The sequence below is a fragment of the Phallusia mammillata genome, chromosome 7 (genome assembly GCF_965637545.1).
Source record: "Phallusia mammillata chromosome 7, kaPhaMamm4.hap1.1, whole genome shotgun sequence".
Lineage (NCBI taxonomy): Eukaryota > Metazoa > Chordata > Ascidiacea > Phlebobranchia > Ascidiidae > Phallusia > Phallusia mammillata.
Genome location: NC_137258.1, coordinates 7,882,910 through 7,893,341, shown reverse-complemented (window position 1 = coordinate 7,893,341; position 10,432 = coordinate 7,882,910). Strand labels below are relative to the sequence as shown.

At 36.8% G+C, this 10,432-nt stretch overlaps 1 long non-coding RNA gene across 1 annotated transcript; it reads left to right on the top strand.

The window, feature by feature from the left end:
• Positions 1 to 2,703: 2,703 nt before the first annotated feature.
• LOC145239169 (uncharacterized) lies at positions 2,704 to 3,367 on the top strand. The gene is made up of 2 exons (XR_013862236.1): positions 2,704 to 2,738; positions 2,889 to 3,367. It is a non-coding gene; the product is annotated as an uncharacterized LOC145239169 (long non-coding RNA).
• Positions 3,368 to 10,432: the final 7,065 nt, after the last annotated feature.

Sequence of the window (10,432 nt, the reverse complement as noted above, 5' to 3'; positions counted from 1 at the left end):
GTCAAGCATCTGTGCCGATTAAAGGGGGAAAAACGCTGCCACTCACTGCGATAAAGTAAAAGCGTGTTTCTCGTTTGATGCAACTACAAACAACGACCTAAAGTTTTCACCAACACCTCGTACAACACGCATCTCGCATCTCGCAAAACGAGTGTCTCAACTCCAGCCTATGCGAATTAACACGCAGGTCCGGTTTAAGTGTCCGAAAAATCGGGTTTGTGTTGCAACAAAGGCAAAGAGCAAAGTGGCACGAATCATTCAGCGCAATTGAACAAGTCGACAGAGTGGCGTCAGATTTCCGTAAGCCAACCTGGAAACTTGAAAGCAGTCGAACGTTATAATAATGTCGCACAAAGGCATTTTTGCTTTATCTGAAAGAGGGTCTGCCTGTTTTCATTTGAAACCCGCATGATTGCAACCAATTTACAATATACTTGCATGTTCTTTCCGAACATCTAATACTAATTTGACTTTGTGCCAAACGCGCATGGGTTACGATCACAAACGTGTGTGTCGTTATTATGCGTAGGAGGCGACGGGTCGGTTCCAGCTACAATCTTGGAGTTGGCTTATTGAACGGCGATGACGCAACTAAACCAAACTTCTGTAAACACGCTAGCTGGGCAGTGCGTCTAGTAAGCTGGCGCCCGTCAGACGGCCTGGATTGCCAACGCGCACCTTTCGGCAACTCCGCTTGAATTGCGTTCACAGAGGCAGCTTGGCGCTGTACATTTAGTACTAATAGTAGTCATGACTCAATACATTCTATAGCTCCCTACGTCCCATATTGGTGTTGTGTCAAGGCTGCATTGTCAGCAACTATTTTTTTAAGTTCTTGAAAAAACAAATGGATGCACAAAATATGAACAACATTGTTCATTTAACTGTTTTTATGTTTAATATCCCCACAGAAAGCAAAACACAAGGTTCTAAATCAATATTTAACGATCACATATTCTCAACATTTGGAATAATATTACCTTATTACCTCCCAGCACACAAGAAATAGATAACACTAACTATGTAATTAACATGTAAATTTTCTTTGGTGTTTGGTAGGAAGAAAACTATGGGTTGGCAAATAACGTTATACCGTTTTAAACTAAATACACTTACAAACAGTTCCTTAAATAACATTTATGGGTAAAATACAATAGTCAACAGTAAAAACATTTAAAAAAAACCTTTCATTAGTAAAGAAAGACTACATGTTCATGTAAACACATACAGAGGCCAGTGTGAGTGTATGTATCACTTTATAAATACTTTTTACGAGAAAGGATACTTTATACTCCAAATAACACACCAAGCAATTCAAAAATTGTCTAATAATTTTAACAAACATACATTAGCGTACCACATCAGTTTGACAAAGTTTACTTGCTGTTGGTAGATCAATAAAACAATAAATAAAAAGCCAATATATTTGAGTAAAGCAAAACAGTTTACAAATTCTTACTTTATTTTTTTGAAATTAACCTAGTTGCAACTTGCAATCTATAAAACTATCCCATAAAACAACAATAATATACATTCATTGCCTAAAATCACCTTGAAAATAAAACAATATTACAGTGTAAATTAACCACATTCCACAATGAATATTAAAATAAGATTAATTATAAAGCTATATAGAGCATACAGACAACATGTTTTTATTTTTACTGATTTTATACATCCACATTCCACATTTTTAACAAACCTACACCAAATTATTTCCTTAAGCTTTGACTGACGAATTTGTCAATATTAATTTACATCGGTAAAATTCCTAAACACTGCACAGATTTATTTTTTAAACCTTATCTTTCACGTCACGCAGTAAAAAATTAACAATCATAATGCCCGACTTGTGTTCCACTATGTACAAATAGTTGCCGAAGGATAATATCAAACAAAGCCACAACCACAGGCCCCTGAAATGAAACAAGCACCAGCGCCATCTATGCACAAAATTTTGCAATCAGTACTTCCGTTGGAGACCAGTATAGCGTTTAGGCATTTGTGCTTTATTCATTGCATTGAACCTCGAACATTTCATTTTTTTAACAACAACTCCCTTGCAATTATTTTGACGACTCGTCGTGCATACAGCTTAATGTTAGTTTCAGCAAACAAAAACTTAAGGGAACAAACAATAGGTGATATTTATTATTTCCCACAGGCCACAGCACGATGTAAAATATTTAGCTAGTTTTGCAAAGTCACGCATGACAATCATCCCATGGCGAATTGTGACATCACAGACCGGACCAGGACATCATCATTGAACAATGGTTTTCCTGTAATTTGCGAACTTTTGAGCAGGGGCGGCTCGTGCTAGGGTGCTGCGGAGCTGCAGCACCCCCTAGATATTTGTACCTAATATTCCTACCACAACATTAAAGATAACTTTCATGATACTTATTTTTTTATTCTTAAGTATAATTTTTATAAGTATAATTTCCGCCTTGATCGGCATTTTTTTCATTTAAAAAAAAATTATGGCAATAATATGTTATCTATGGTGGAACTGCAGCTCCAGTTTCATGACGAATCGTGACGTTTCATGACGTTTTGCACTTGTGCGCATGCGCACGTGGAAAAGCTATATGCCGGGCGAAATAGGCGACAGGATGCTGCGGCTCGCGCAGCTCCACCAATCACGCAGCGTGTGAACCGGCCTGTAGTTGTGTTGTCTGTTCCGGCTTCCGGGTCTACTGACTATTGTCATTCTGGCAGAATAAACTTTCGAAGATGTAAGAAAGTATTTTACGCATCACTGCACAAAATTTCACAAAATTTTACTACTCACAAAGTGCAATAATTGATTCCAGACTACCCAAATATTACTCTAAACATGTTGAATGTTGTTTATAACGAACCAATTCAGTCTTTATTTTTTACAGGTATTTGAAGGCAACCAGAAGTCCGGAGTTCGGAATTGAAATATGTACATGCGGAGGATTTCTAAAAGCACCACCAACGTCCGAAATTTTAGCGTTTCAAATCAAGCGAAACTACCTCAAAAGATTCATGCAGAAAATCGTCTGCTTGGTTTCTGCTTATGTCGAAAAATGATTAGTCTACAGCGTTTTATGTTTTCAACTGTTGTGTGCGACATTTGTTGCACAAGCTCATGGTTCACCACAGTTTGGTTTCTTTTTGAAAGGGTGGGGTATTTTTAGCATTCCGATATGGCAATCCAATCTTAAATGAACTTTTCAACCAATAAAGTCAACAAACTCCAAACTTTTGAGGTGGTCATTGTTACGTGTTTATTGCCTCATGCCAGAATGTCAAGCATGGCATGCACGTGTTTCATTTCTTCCGCGTTGTCGTTGGGTTTGCACGTTGTTTTTAAATAATATTGCGGAAGTCAAAGCTATTTTGTCGTTTGGGCAAGTTTGTGAGTTGTTTACTTCAGTTTACTTAGTCAGGTGTATCTCTGTGAAGCTTTGAATTTCGGTTTAGCATGTATAGCAGTGGTAGCATGTACAGCAGGTGTGGCGTGACAGCATGGCGGTGTTGAAGTCCTTGGCGATTTCAGCATAGTTTAAACACTTTCCGAAAATAAGATATGTATAAAATTTGGCACAGATGTACACCAGAGCATACTTAACATTATAGTAATAACGAATTTTTGGAGCGATTAAAGAATTTTCAGCAAAATAACTTTTGCTTCGGGCCTACGCATTTTAGCAAGCACAGCATTATGGCACAATCGATTTATTGACGTTTGCAACTTAATTTAAACACAATCCGAAAATAAGAAAATTATAAAATTTGGCACAAATGTACACCAGAGCATACTTAACATTATAGTAATAATGAATTTTTGGAGCGATTAAAGAATTTTCAGCAAAATAACTTTTTTTCGGACCTATGTATTTTAGCCTGCTCAGCATTGTTGCCTTGTGACACAACAAACCACTAATTGACGTTTGTAACTTAATTTAAACACTTTCCGAAAATAAGAAACGTATAAAATTTGGCACAGATGTACACCAGAGCATACTTAACATTATAGTAATAACGAATTTTTTTGCCCTGACCCGGAACTAATGATTTCAATTTGCAAACCTGTTGTAGATTTTATTTGGCACCAAATTCTCCACAACACCCACTCCATATTTGATACAGCTATAATCACCAAATCGCGCCATTCATTGTCATGGTTGGACTTGTGTTCGGTTTGCCCCAAACCCAGGGGGAAAACTTACATTGCTCTGACTGAAAATTTTGCGCGTTCCCACAACGATGCGACGCTTGGGTGGTTAACGGATAAAGTTGTAGATTGCTATATTACTAGAACTGTCGCCATATGTAATTCGATTTTACCCGGTAAATTTGCATGTGTGTCAAGTGTTTTAGCTGCTGAAATTTTGAATGGAAAAACATTTAAAAACTTGCAACGGGCTTTGGGTGGAATAATGAACAGTAATGGACAGATATGTGAAAATGTTGTTTTACCGGTTTTGTACGAAAATCATTATGTTGTGCTTTGGTTCAGTCAGCTGACTAATACACTAGTTTTTTACGACTCAAATGTTTGTGCTAACGATAAATTGGAACGTTTAATCAGACAACACATGATTCCAGTGTTTAAATCCCTTACCGGCCAAAACGTTATATTGAAAGGTGATTGCAAGGTTGTCCAGCAAGATCAGTCTAGTTGCGGGTTGTGCGTCTGTTACACAGTTGATCGCCTTGCATCAGTCATTCTTAATATAGGCCATGCGAACTTTGACGTCACAAATTATCGAATTTGGGTGGTGTACGCATTAGTTCAAGACTCATTAAGTTGTAGTTTAAAAATTAGGAACTCTACGAAACAAAAAGTTAGTGTTTCAGTTGGTTTGCCGAACAAGTTTAATAACTGCTGGATGAACTCTGTACTGCAGGGTATGCGAAGCTATTTTGTTGATTTGCCCACTGATAATAATCTCGAAGGGAGAGTCGCGAACGTAATTTGTGACCTCCAACTCGGCAAAGTAGAAGAGGCTGCTTACCTTGGATTGGTCCGCGATATGTGTTATCATCTTGGTTGGGTTCAGGGCCAACACCAAGACGCAAGTGAATTTCTGCAACTTTTCGATTTTAAATATGTTTTTAAAACATGTAATTTGGATTGTACGTTTCAATTTCTCTGGTTGTAACGTAGAAAAGGAAATCGCTTTTGAATCGCGACTTGATAATCTATCCGGCATTTTGTGTATTGTATTGCATAGAAACATGACAGGTCAAAAAATAAACAAACCCGTAAAGGCGACGAAAAATTTGTCATTACATTCCGCATCCGAAACGCATGTTTATCAGTTGTTGTCAGTTGTAGTTCACGTCGGATCGAAAGTTGATTCGGGTCATTACATCACTTACGAATTTAATGGCGATAAAGTGACTGAACTGAACGATTTGTCGGTCATGGATATGTCTTTGGACTGTGTTGAGAACAAAATTTCTACTGGAGTTTGCATTTTGTTTTATCGAAGAAGTGCAATAAATTCTGATGGTCACTCCACTGAAAGTGACGATAGTCAACCTACGATTAAGGTCGTGCCTAGGAAGCGTCGTCGCCTCAACGCATCTGCCGTTGCAACAACGGAACGAATAGCTTACAGGAATATAGATTTTACGCAATCAGACAAGGGAGAAGTAGTGGCGCTTTCTGGTCCAGAGATACTTGAAGCTTCCGTAGCAGAAGTTTACGAATTTGTCAATTGTCAGCTTTTGTCCGCTATGTCAAAGTCGTTTGAGTTCGGCAAACATGAACTTCAGTGTTATCGTTTATGCCTTTTTTCGAAAAACCGCAGAAAGCAGTTGACTGGTTACAACTTAAGGTCAACTTTGTAAAAAACATCATTGTTAACAGAAACGTTTCAAAACCTAATGCGATTTTTAGATTATTCACTTTGTCGATTTCGCGTCCGACAACGTCTTATGGGTAAGCAAGTGTATAGGGAAACAAGCGTTTGCAAGGAGTTGAAGTCAGAAATAGGTATCCAAGGAAGCATTATTCACAGTATGCTTCAGGCTGAAACATTCGACATATCTTTTTTTACCAACAATGTGTTGTACATGGAAGCAGCCATTTACTACTTAATGCGTGTCGACAGGTTAACGTATATGCAAGCGTCCCAACGAATAGGAATTTCGGCAGTAGCATATGTGAATCAAATGTAAATTGGTACCGTTTTTTGTTGTGTGAATTGGCATTTATATAAATTAAGTTGCAAACGTCACTAAGTCGTTTGTTGTGTCACAAGGCCATAATGCTGTGCTTGCTAAAATGCATAGGTCTGGAAGCAAAAGTTATTTTGCTGAAAATTCTTTAATCGCTCCAAATATTCGTTATTACTATATTGTTAAGTATGCTCTGGTGTACATCTGTGCCAAATTTTATACATTTCTTATTTTCGGAAAGTGTTTAAATTAACTTGCAAACGTCAATAAGTCGTTTGCTGTGTCACAAGGCCATAATGCTGTGCTTGCTAAAATGCGTAGGTCCGAAGCAAAAGTTATTTTGCTGAAAATTCTTTAAACGCTCCAAAAATTCGTTATTACTATATTGTTAAGTATGCTCTGGTGTACATCTGTGCCAAATTTTATACATTTCTTATTTTCGGAAAGTGTTCAAATTAACTTGCAAACGTCAATAAGTCGTTTGCTGTGTCACAAGGCCATAATGCTGTGCTTGCTAAAATGCGTAGGTCCGAAGCAAAAGTTATTTTGCTGAAAATTCTTTAATCGCTCCAAAAATTCGTTATTACTATAATGTTAAGTATGCTCTGGTGTACACCTGTGCCAAATTTTATACATTTCTTATTTTCGGAAAGTGTTTAAATTAAGTTGCAAACGTCAATAAGTCGTTTGTTGTGTCACAAGGCCATAATGCTGTGCTTGCTAAAATTCATAGGTCTGGAAGCAAAAGTTATTTTGCTGAAAATTCTTTAATCGCTCCAAATATTCGTTATTACTATAATGTTAAGTATGCTCTGGTGTACATCTGTGCCAAATTTTATAAATTTCTTATGTTCGGAAAGTGTTTATGTACGCAAAACGCTAAAAAATGATAATGCCATGCGTGTATGTAATAATTTTCGTGCATGAAATTTTTTGGTTCTTTGCATGTGATTTAATGTTATCTACGACGAATAAAATCTGTTCAGCATTGCATTTGGTGCTTGAATTCAGCCATTATCACGAAGGCCACAAAAACTACAATTCGGTTGTTGTGAAAAGGTGATTAACGACTACGTGAAGCCTTGTGCAGTGAAGCGTAAAAAAAATCCCTTTAGGGCACATTTCATTCTGGCAGAATGACAATAGTGGTCTACTGTGCTCCAAAACCAAACCGGTTTGCTATATTCTTAAGTTCGACTGTGAGTACAGTTAAATAATTATTTTGCCATCTTTTAATTTATTTGTTTAAAGGTTAGTCGTGAATTTTTAAGATGACTGTAAGTGGGCTTCAGTTTTTGCAGTTATCATTGAATTAAAAAGTGTATCTACCACTTTGAAAAAGAAAAAGAGGTCATCTAACACTTTGAAAAGTCACGATTAACCTTTATAATAAAAACCTGAATAAAAAGTTAAGAGAACTGAGATAAAACATCTGCTATTTCAAATATGTCATGCAGGAATAAGCAACCACAAGAACTACTCAGTTTTAGTTTTGAATGATATAACAAAGAAAAAATAGCTTTGTGACTGAAGTTAAATGCCTTACTGAAATTCAGGCAATATTAAATGCAGAATAAACAATTGCACAAGCAACAGAAATTTTGAAATACCTTAGTGATGGCAATTTCAAGTTTTGGTTTCTTAACACACCATGTGGACAGTATTTGCAACCAAGTGCAATCTTGTGTATTGATATAATGAACATGTACTGTTTCTCTAAACAGTAGCTGCTAAATTGCTTCACAGGAAATGTTTCTTAAGAATGAACATTCTACAGGGTAGATAGTAGTGACCACCAAGCATATCCTATTGTTAGAAAAGTTACTGAAACTGTTAAAAAGAAAAGCCAGTTAGCCAGCAATTTCCATGAGTCTCTCAAAGGCAAAACAGTTCTTGTCAACACTGAAAAGGATGCAAACTTTTCTAAGGAACACCATTATTTCCAAAGAGACTTGGAAATCAAGGAACCAGCTATTAATTATTTTGCTCAAACTATAACTTTATGATTCATTTTGGTTATAAAATAGAAGCACAAGGTTTAATAATATGTTTCAAATATCAGTGAGAGTGTTGTAATTTTCAAAGCTTGAAGAGTTTTGCACTTTCAAAAATGGAATTATAAGCTATTTGCCACCAAATAAACCAGCAAGTATAGCAGTTATGAAACTTAAAAACAATTAATAGTTGTACACAAAAATTAAAAAAAGATGTTGAATAAAATAAACAAGTTCTGATACAAATGAAATGTGGTTGTTCAATTTGTCAGTTATGATACAAATAAAAAGCTTTATGGCTAGTTTTTTTGTGGCAATTAAAATCTGTGAAGTGTCATCGAATATGTTGAAAATGCTGACTGTGGCTATAAGTTACTTGATACATGACCATATTATTGACTGAATAGCAAGTGTGTTAGTTAGTAGTCATTGTTATAACCAGTTTTACTTAAATGTTGTCCAACTGAAATACTTTTTCGACTCATATATTATTAATTTTTTTTTGTATGTACTGTTGTTGTGTTTTACCGTGTTTACAACCGCTTCGTTTTGAGTCTGTGTCACGTGTGTTTTTGTGCCACATTATTACTGCATGTTATTGTGTTTGGCCCGTCGCTGTGCAAGTAAACAAAATCTTCCAATGATACCGTCTGTTGTTTACACTCGTGTGCATTATTGCGTAACAACCATTACGTCACAATGGAGTTGCCAATTAAGATTTGTGTTACTTCTTTTTTCTACACAAAACAATGGCTAGAAAACTAGAAATGTGGCTTTTCTATATATTGTCAACTTATAGGAGTTCAATAAAGGCTGAAATTTGCAGCTGCACCCCCCGAAATTTTACGCACGAGCCGCCACTGCTTTTGAGGGGCATCGTTTGATAAGAGACAAGTGGTGGGATTCAGCCGATTTGCACCGGTTCAAAAGAACCGACGTACGAAATTTTCTGAGATCAGCGAACCAGTTAGCATTACTGGTTACTGTCACTGGACTTTTTGTGACAGAACCGTCTGAAAAATATGATTTTGTGATAGAACCGGTTGACAAGAAAATTGAATCCCACCACTGCAAGAGACTATCTTAAATTCCAATTTTATTTTGACATGCCGGTTTTCGTTTAGCATGATGTGATATCGAATAAAATTGTAGAAAGGCTTTAAGTTCTTGGAGGTCGTTATGTCACCAAAATGCACGATTCAGAACTTTCTAAAACGAGGGTTCCCAAGGTTTTCTAAGCACGGCCCAATTTAAAACTTTTAACCGTTCAGTGGGTAACCAACTTTACGTGTTAATTAAAAATCTGTGTATGATGCTCCAAACCAGGCCTGCACAACTCAAAACCGTACAACCATACAAACAGAACAAAATCGTTGCAGGATGCGGGCAAACGTTGTAGGCTAATAACTAGAGATGTGCCGAATTTATTTGGCCGATTTGGCCATTTTTGCAAAGATTCGGTTTCGGCCGAATAATTTGTTGCGATTCGGCCGATACCGAATCTTTCACGAACACAAATTTAAAGCGTAAATTGTGTCTTTTCAGCTTTGCAAGGTTCCACACAATCCTTCAAACTACGCCATAACTAAAATCGAGTCAACTATTATATATTTTTAATGTATTTATGTTCTTCGCACTCCAGGCAGCAAATCAATAATTCATTGGCAGGTTGGCAATCATGCCTGAGGTAATGTTAAACCCAACAGAACCAAAATTATGACGAAACACAAGTATTCTGCACTGTTTGTCTGGTAGAAAAACTTATGTTTTTATTAGTGATGTACCGAATCGGCGAAATTTCGATTCGGCCGAAACCGAATATTCGGTGGTTTTGCCGAATAAATTCGGCCGAATCAACCGAATCATTTATGACGTCACGCGAAGTCGTAAGCTACGCGTTTGACATGAAAGTTTAAGTTTATCTACCAGGCAATTAGTGCAGAATAGTTGTGTTTCGTCATTATTTCAGTTCTGTGGGTTTAACACTGCCTAAACATGAGTTGTCTGCAGTGGGAATAACGATAATATGTTAAAAAATATAATGATTGGCGCGATTTTCGTTGGTAGTAATCAGAAAAGTCACGTTTAACGCTTTAAATTTGTGTTCGTAAAAGATTCGGTTTCGGCCGAATCACAACAAATTATTCGGCCGAAACCGAATCTTTGCAAAAGTGGCCGATTCGGCCGAATAATTCGGCAAACCGAATATTCGGTACATCTCTAGTTTTTATGTCAAACGCGTAACATACGACTTCGCGTGACATCACAAATGATTC